The 8,316-nt window shown below is 35.0% G+C and overlaps 1 pseudogene; it reads right to left on the bottom strand.

Annotated features, from left to right (window-relative positions):
• Positions 1–4,926: 4,926 nt before the first annotated feature.
• Positions 4,927–5,675, bottom strand: LOC143640234 (large ribosomal subunit protein eL13 pseudogene; annotated as a pseudogene).
• Positions 5,676–8,316: the final 2,641 nt, after the last annotated feature.

Genomic DNA, 8,316 nt, shown 5'->3' with positions numbered 1-8,316 from the left:
TAACCACATTTATGTGCTTTTATTACTGGATTCTCTATTCTGTTCCATAGATCAATTTGCAAGTTCAACAACATTTTTCTTCTTCTCCAGAATTGTTGAATATTATGGATAATTTGCCTTTCTATACAAATTTTAGAATAAGATTATGTACTTCCACAATATAATTTGTTGGTCCCTTCCCTGGAATTGTATTGAATATATAGATAAAGTTGGGGAAACATGACCTCTTGAAAACATTGATTTTTCTTATCTATGATCATGGTACAAGTCTTCATTCATTTAATTCTTTTTTTTGGGGGGGGGGTGTTGACTGCTTCTTTTTTGTTGCTTTTTTTGTTGGTTACACATGACAGTACAATTATCTTGACATGTCATGCATTTCTTCATTTATTCTTTTCATCAGAGGTTTAAAACTCTCCTCATATAGAACCTGAGCAGAATTTTAAAAAATAATTTTAGTTGTAGATTGACACAATACTTTTAATTTATTTATTTATTTTTATGTGGTGTTGAGGATGGAACCCAGTGCTGCACAAGTGCCAGGTGAGCACTCTATCACTGAGCCACAACCCCAGACACTCTGACCCATACTTACCAGATTATGTTCCAAGTATTTTTTCCTGACACTAGTGCAAATTATATTAGGTTTTTAATTTCATATTGCAATTGTTCATTAAGGCTATATAGGAAAGTAGTTGACTTTGTATAGTAACTTCATATCATACAACATTATATAATAACTTATTAAATATAGAAGTTTTTCTGGTTGAATCTTTGAGATTTTCAATGTATAAAGTCAATTCATCTGTGAACAGAGAGCATTTAATATTTTTTTCTTCCAAATCTATGTACCTTTCATTTTATTTTATTGTCTTACTGCATGAGCTAAGAATTCAGGAACAGTAAGAGGAGGCAAACATGCTGTTCTTTTGATCTTAGGAGCAAGAACCCAATTTTTCACACTATGTATAAGATTGTCTGTTGGGGCTTTTGCTTTGTTTTTGATAAACTTTTAGTTGTAATGAATTTTAATGTAATGAATTTCCATTACATTCCTAGTTTCATGAAAGTTTTAGTTATGAATGAACATTGGAGTATGTCAAGTGCATTTTCTGGACCTGTTTATATGATCAAATAATTTTTCTTCTTTAGTCTGATGAGTTAATCACTTTAACTATATTTTGAATGTTGAGCCAACCTCGCACACCTGGAGTAAATATCACTTGGTCTTGGTGTAGAATTGCTATTATGTATTGCTAGATTCTGTTTGATAATACTTTTTTGAGGATTTTTAATAATCTATATTCATGAACGATAATAAGTCAGCACATATTTTTTTTCTATTTATGCCTTTATCTTGTTTTGGCTTTATAACCCCATGGAATGATTTGAATACTGTTCCCTATTCTTCCATTTTTTGGGAGAGATTGCAAATAATTATTGTCATATCTTCCTTAATATTTCAGTAGAATTCACAGTAAATTTTTTTTTTTGTGTGGCTGGTTCTTTCTTCCTTGGAAGGCTGTTTATTATTCACCTGTTTCTATTCCAAATATAAACCTATACAAGATTATTTCTGCTTGTGTGAATGCTATAGACTGAGTTTGTGTCCCTTTAAAATGTATTAGTTGAAACATAATCTCTTAGGAGGTAGGGACTTTGAAAGGCAGTTAATTTCTGAGGGTGGAACATCATGAATGAGATTAGTGCTTTGGAAAGAAATGCCACAGGGGTCCTCACTCCTTCTGCCATGTGAAAACACAGTGAGAAGATATCTTTCTATATTCCAGGAAGTGGATCCTCGTCAAACACTGAAACTGATGATTGCTTGAATTGATTTTGAACTCACTCAGCCTCCAGTAAGATGAGAAATAGGTTTCTGTGTAAATTCACCCAGTTTGTGGTATTCTGTTATAGCTTCATGAATATATGAAAACACTGAGTTTTGGTAGTTTGTTTCTTTCAAGGAATCAGTCCATTTTCAAATATGTAAACATATATGATTTGCATGATATTCTTCTGTTAACCTTTTAATGTCCATGACATCAGTGGCAATCAATTTCTTTTCTATTTCTAATATTAGTAGTTTTAAAATCTTTTCTGTCTGTTTCTTCTCCTCATTCCTCTTCCTTCTATCTCCTCCTTCTTCTCTTTTTGCTGTTTCCCCTTCTCTCCCAGTTATCCTGGCATGGGTTTCTATCAATTTTGTTGATCTTTTTAAAAAATAGCTTTGAATTTTGTGAACTTTTTGAAATTGATTTCCTTTTTAAATATTTTACTGATTTTGTTCTAATTTTTTGTCACTTTTTTCAGCTTTATTTAGGCTCTTTGTCTATTTTCCTAATGTGAATGCTTAAATTATCAATGATATATCTTTATTCTCTTTAATATAGACATCCAGTGCTAAAATCTTTCTTCTAAGTACTTTTTTCTCTACATTCCTCAAATTTTGACCAAGTATCTTAATTTTCAAAATAATTCTGGGGAATTTTGTTGTATTACCTTATTATATATTCTACTTTGCTCCATTGTTGTCTAGGGCATGGTTTATATGATAATTACTCTTTTAATTTGTTCAGTTACATTTCATATCCTAACATGTGAACTATCTTGTTTAGAGTTCTATATGATTTTGAGAAGAATGTGAATTGCCCTGTTGTTGGATGGAATAGTCTATAGATGTCAATTATGTCCAGTCAATAATTGTGTTTTAGTCAGCTTTTGCATTGCTGTGACCAAAAGGCCAGAACAAGAAGGACTTAAAGGAGGAAAGTTTATTTGAGGTTCTAGAGGTTCAGTACATGGCTGGTTGATTTCATTGCTCTGGGCCTCAGGTGAGGCAGAACATCATGGCAGAAGGATATGGTGGAGGGAAGAAGCAGAGCACATGGCAACCAGGAAGCAGAAAGAGAGCTCCACTTACCAAGAATAAAATGAAAATCTCAAATTCATGCCCCTAGTGATCTGCTCTCTCCAGCCACAAGCTCCCTGCCTACAGTTACCATCCAATCAGTCTTTATCAGTGGATGAATCCACTGATTAGTTTATACTTCTCATAATCTAGTTATTTGAGCTCTGAAAATTGTTGCATTGTTTCACACATGAGTTTTGGGGCACACTTTATAGCTAAACCATAATATTCTACCACCAGCTACCCAATTAGCCAATTTCCAGAAGTCCCATTAGTTTTAACATTTTCAGTATTGCCCAAGAGTCTAAGCTCAGAATTTCACCTGAGACTTAAGACAAGCTCTTAGCTGTGAGAGTGGCACAGAGTAAACACTTACATTCCACAAGAGAGAAATAAGCATAGAAAGAAGAAATGGGACCAAAGAAAGCAAGACTGAAATCCAGGTGGGCAAATGAGTCCTGTAGCCCCATGTCCAGAATCTGGAGCACATGGCATCCTAATGTTCCATCCAAAGAACTTGTGTAGCTCCATTCCTGTGTAGTTGCTGGTTGCAGTTTCCTTGATTTCTGCAGCTTTCTTTTGCAGACATTTCAAATTACTTTCATCTCTTAATCTTGGATTCTCAATCGAAGCTCTGGGTTCATTCTCACATCTTCATGCATTATCCCTCTCAGGCTGTTTTTGAGGATTTCAACCCTGCTACACTTTGCCTGGCCTATCAGAACTTCCTTTGACATCTCAGTGGAAGCTTCCAGAGCCCCTAACTCCAGTATCCTGCATACCTGCAGAGTCAACACCATGTTGTTGACACCAAGGTATGCCATAAACTCAAGCAGTAGTCAAAGCACCTGAGACCATGGCTACAGCAGCTTCTGAGTGCCTGAGTAGCTTAGCATTGTGAAACAACTTTTAAGCCCCCTGTTTAAGCAGCATTCACCCATGGCTTTTTCTCAGAGAAATTTATACTTTTATACCCTTGAGCCTGAGATGTGTATGATCTTGCCAGTCCTTATATGTCCTCAAGCCATCTTTCTTATAGTTTCTAGCTTCCCTTTTAGTGGCTTTGTCTTTTTAAAACCACATCCCCCTTATCCCTAGTTTTAGTCTCATTTTTATGGCTACACTGCAAGTTTTCCAAATATTTCTTCTCTGTTTTCTACTCCTGATTATTATAGTAAACTTGGCTAAAAGGAATATATAAGCCTCTGCCTGAATGCTATGATGCCTTGAAATTTCCTCCACCAGATTAATTAGCCTCTTACATCTAAACTAAGCCTCACAGAAATTCTCAGGACTTAGGTAGAATGTAGACAAATCCTTTGTCAGAGTGTAATACAATATAAACCCCCAAATCATGCCTTCAGTGACCTTATTTCTCCAGTTACCACCCAGTGAATCTTTATCAGTGGATTAATCTACCAATTAATTTAAAGTTTTCATAATCTAATCAATTCACCTCTGAAAATTCTTGGATTGTCTCATACATGAGCTTTTGGATGAAACCTTATTCGCAAACCATAATGATATGGAACTATTTGTATCAATGCTAGTTCCGTTGATTATTCATTGAAAGACGTTGAGTTCTCCAAGTTAAAAAAAAAAATAACTCACCTATTTGTGCTTGCAATTTTTTTCAGTATTTCCTTACATAGTTTGATGCCTTGCTTTTACACGAATAATTATAAATAGATTAGTATTAGTGTGGTACATACATACACACACACACACACACACATCTATTTAAAATGAACTCTCAAATAACACTATATAACTTCAGGGTTAGCACTGTTACATTGTAACAGAGAATTCCCAGTTTCTTTCTCATATAACATAACATTTCTGTCATTCATTTTGCCTACCCTTGTATACCCTTGTATTATTATTGCCCAATACAATCCAATTAATATTTTTCTATTTGATTAGATAGTAATGAGGATTTTATTTTACCTTCATTCTTTAATGTTTCTCCTTTCTTTATGTAGATCCAACTTTCTTACTTATTAATTTTCCTTTTATCAGAAAATCGCCTTTAATTTTTTTTGTAAGTTTGAGCTATTCACAAATTTCCTCCATTTATATTTCAGTGGGTCTTTATTTGTTCTTAACTTTTTTCTCCTTTTTTTTTTAGCTTCACAGAGAACACTTATTTTAAAGCCCCACAGTGCTTTATTTTTCTTCTTGACTTCCTGTTCTGTAACTTCCTTGACCCTTTTTGCCCAGATGCCAAAGTGGTGGGCATTGGCTGGAGCCATGAGGAGACTGACAAATGCCTAGACTCTGACTTTCTCCTTCTGTACGTGTTCCGGATAGGCATTACTGGGCCTGTCAGCTGGGTGGCCAGTTGGAGTTCTTCAGCAGAATTGTCTCCCTTCTGGGAGTGAAGGGCTTTCTGGGGAAGAGAATGAGCTTGGAGCAGTACTCTTTCAGCCTTTACAGGTTGACCTGAATGTGAAAGGGTGCTTTTGTTCTGCCTCTGGGGTCCACAAAGATGCTGATTGTCTAGGCCATCTTCTTGTGGATGTCTGCTATCTTCAAATCCTCCCCCTACAATCTCAGACTTTGGTGTGATACCACACCACACTATGGGCCCAATGGGTCCAGACTCAGGGCACAATGTGGTGCACTTTTGTTTGCCGGACCTTGTTCCTGCCGATCTTCCCCCCTGGCTGATTGAACCATGGGGCTAGGCCATGCACTGCTGGAAGTCAGGGTGGAAGTGGGGCTTTAGAATCGGCTGGATGCCATGGCTGCCTTCAGCCTTCATTCATAATGATTGTTTGGTTTTTTAATAACACTTTAGATATTTAACTTCTCCTTCTTGATTGTATAGTTTTTGACAAGTTTGATAAAAGTCTCAATCTGGTTCATATTTAAAGTTTTGTTCCACTTCTCTGGCTTTGAACATTTTTTCCTATGATTTTCTGCAGTTTGAATATGATTTACCTATGTGAAGATTGTTGTATGTAGTACTTTTCAGATCTTCATGAATTTGTGGTTTGGTGTCTGTCATTAATGTTAGAAAACTCTTCCATCGTTATTGCTTTAAAATTTCTGTTCCTTTTCATCATGATTTAACTTCTCGAATTCCCATTGTGCATATTACACTTTTGCCATTGTCACAAAGATCTTGGAAATTCTTTATTTTTTTACAATATTTTCCCTCTTTGCATTTTAGATTGAAATGTTTTTCTTCACTTTTTTCAGGGTTTTTGAACCTTTCCTTGACTGTGTCCAATTTACATATGAACTAATAAAAAAAAGTCATTGTTTTCCTGTACTATTTTGATTTCCAGCAATTTTTTCAGTCTTTATTAGATTATCCACCTTTCTGCTTGCATTACCTCTCTATTATTTCATCTTGCCCAATATTTTCAAGTAGACATTTGCAATAGTAACCATAGTTATTTTAAATTTCTTGTCTCATAATTCCTACATCTCTATCTTATTTGGTTCTGATTTTCATGCTGGCTTTGGGTCTCTCCAAATCATGATTTTTCTTGTCATTAAGCATTCTTGTCAGTTTTCTTTGAGAGTCATACATAATATATAAGGCTCTGAAATGAGGTACAGGGGTTGCCCCATTGTCCATGATTTCACTTTATATAGTTTTATTTACTGGTGGTCCAGTATGGTCTGAAAATTCTAAGTGGAAAAGTATATATAATTTCTAAAATTTGAATTGTTCACTATTCAGAGTAGTTTGATAAAATCTCATGTAATTCTTCTCTGCTCTAACTAAGATGTAAATTATTCCTATGGTAAGCATATCTATACCATATATGCTTCATATTCAATACCATAAAGGTTTGATGATCCAGAGTACTGAAAGCCCATGGAGCTCCTTCTCATGTATTTCCAGGTCATTAGTAGCCTAATGCTGCCTCACTATGTCTATATCATTCACTCATAGCATCTTATAACATATACCTGGCATCATCTCACATCATCGAAGAAGAAGAAGAAGAAGAAAAGAATAATAATAATGATGATGATGAGTACAGTACATTAAGATATTTTCAGATAAACTACCTTAATTTTTATGTATAGTTTTATATTTAAGTATAGTTTTGAGGTATAATTTTAGTTGTTCTATTTTATTATTATTTACTGTTAAGCTTTTACTGTGCTTAATTTATAAACGAAAGTTTACCATAGGTATATATGTAGAACAAAAACATGGTATACATATATACGATTTGGTGCTTCTTGTGGTTTCTCTCATCCACTATAGATCTTGAGAGTATCTCTGTGGGTAAGGGAGGATGACTATATAAGCTATTGTTTTGAGATTTAATGTTTATCTAGCTAGCGGTTAGGTTATACTTGCTGTTTCCATTAAATGTATATGTGAGAGGATAAAATTTCCTCTAGTGTCTTTGTATTGCCTCTATTGTTTCGGGTGTCACTAGAAATCACCTCATAGATGAAATCCAACTCTTGCAGTTCTTCCATGTGTAATCCACTAGTATTATACAGCAGCCTTATTCATGTTGTATGGAAGAGAAGATGCATCTGGAATCTTTTGAGTCTCAGTATTTTAGTAGCCCTGAGCTTCTGAGCTGTGCCACTCACTGGTGCTTCTTAGCTTTACTGTCTCTCTTAGGTGAGACAGGATGGATATAGAGGGCTAGAGTTAGATAATTTCCCTTTCCTCAAGTTGAATAAAGCTTTGGTGAAGTCGTTCACCTTGTAGGATAGTTCTTTTATGTGTAGAATACTCTTGGCTTATTTCAAAATGTTACTTTTCCCTTCCCTCTGTCAAAAACATGAATTCACTTTTAAGAACTTGGAAGGCCTTCAAGAGATAAAGTCCATAAAATCTTAGGGTCCTCCTCAGACTGAGCCCCCAGGAGTTAATAATTCTCAAGTCAGTCAACACTCAGCTTAATAAATATTTTTAAGGGGAGAATGTAAGGAAAATCTATTTACATAGAATATGTTTAAAGTGGAATATGTTTCAAATGAAAAACAAGAATAAGAAATGTAAAAATTTATAAAAAATGAAATTTTCACATGAGATTACCTCCAGCCACAGAGCTGACTGTGTCCTGTCAACAGGAGTCACTCTTTATTCTAGGGACTTATCATACCAAAGGTAAATCTGGAAAACAATAAAAACTATGAGCAGGAAAGAGTTTGCTCCTCTGGAAAGCAGCTATCCTTTCAAGGAAATGGCTTATGCAACCAGCAACTTCTTTCAAGACCAGTTTTAAGGGTTTTGCTTTACTGTGCAGTAAACCAAAACTACTTCAATACATTTATTATAGCATAAAATAATTGGTTTCAATGTGAAATTTGCATACATGCATTCAACATGCTTGATGTATCTACTCCCCTCCTACTTACCTCCCACTTATCTCTTTCCCCTTCCCGGATAGTCTCCCTACTTCTTTCATATCATCTTC

Source organism: Callospermophilus lateralis, unplaced genomic scaffold, assembly GCF_048772815.1.
Source record: "Callospermophilus lateralis isolate mCalLat2 unplaced genomic scaffold, mCalLat2.hap1 Scaffold_139, whole genome shotgun sequence".
Lineage (NCBI taxonomy): Eukaryota > Metazoa > Chordata > Mammalia > Rodentia > Sciuridae > Callospermophilus > Callospermophilus lateralis.
Note: the sequence above shows the minus strand (reverse complement) of the source record. Positions and strands in the feature narration are given on the sequence as shown.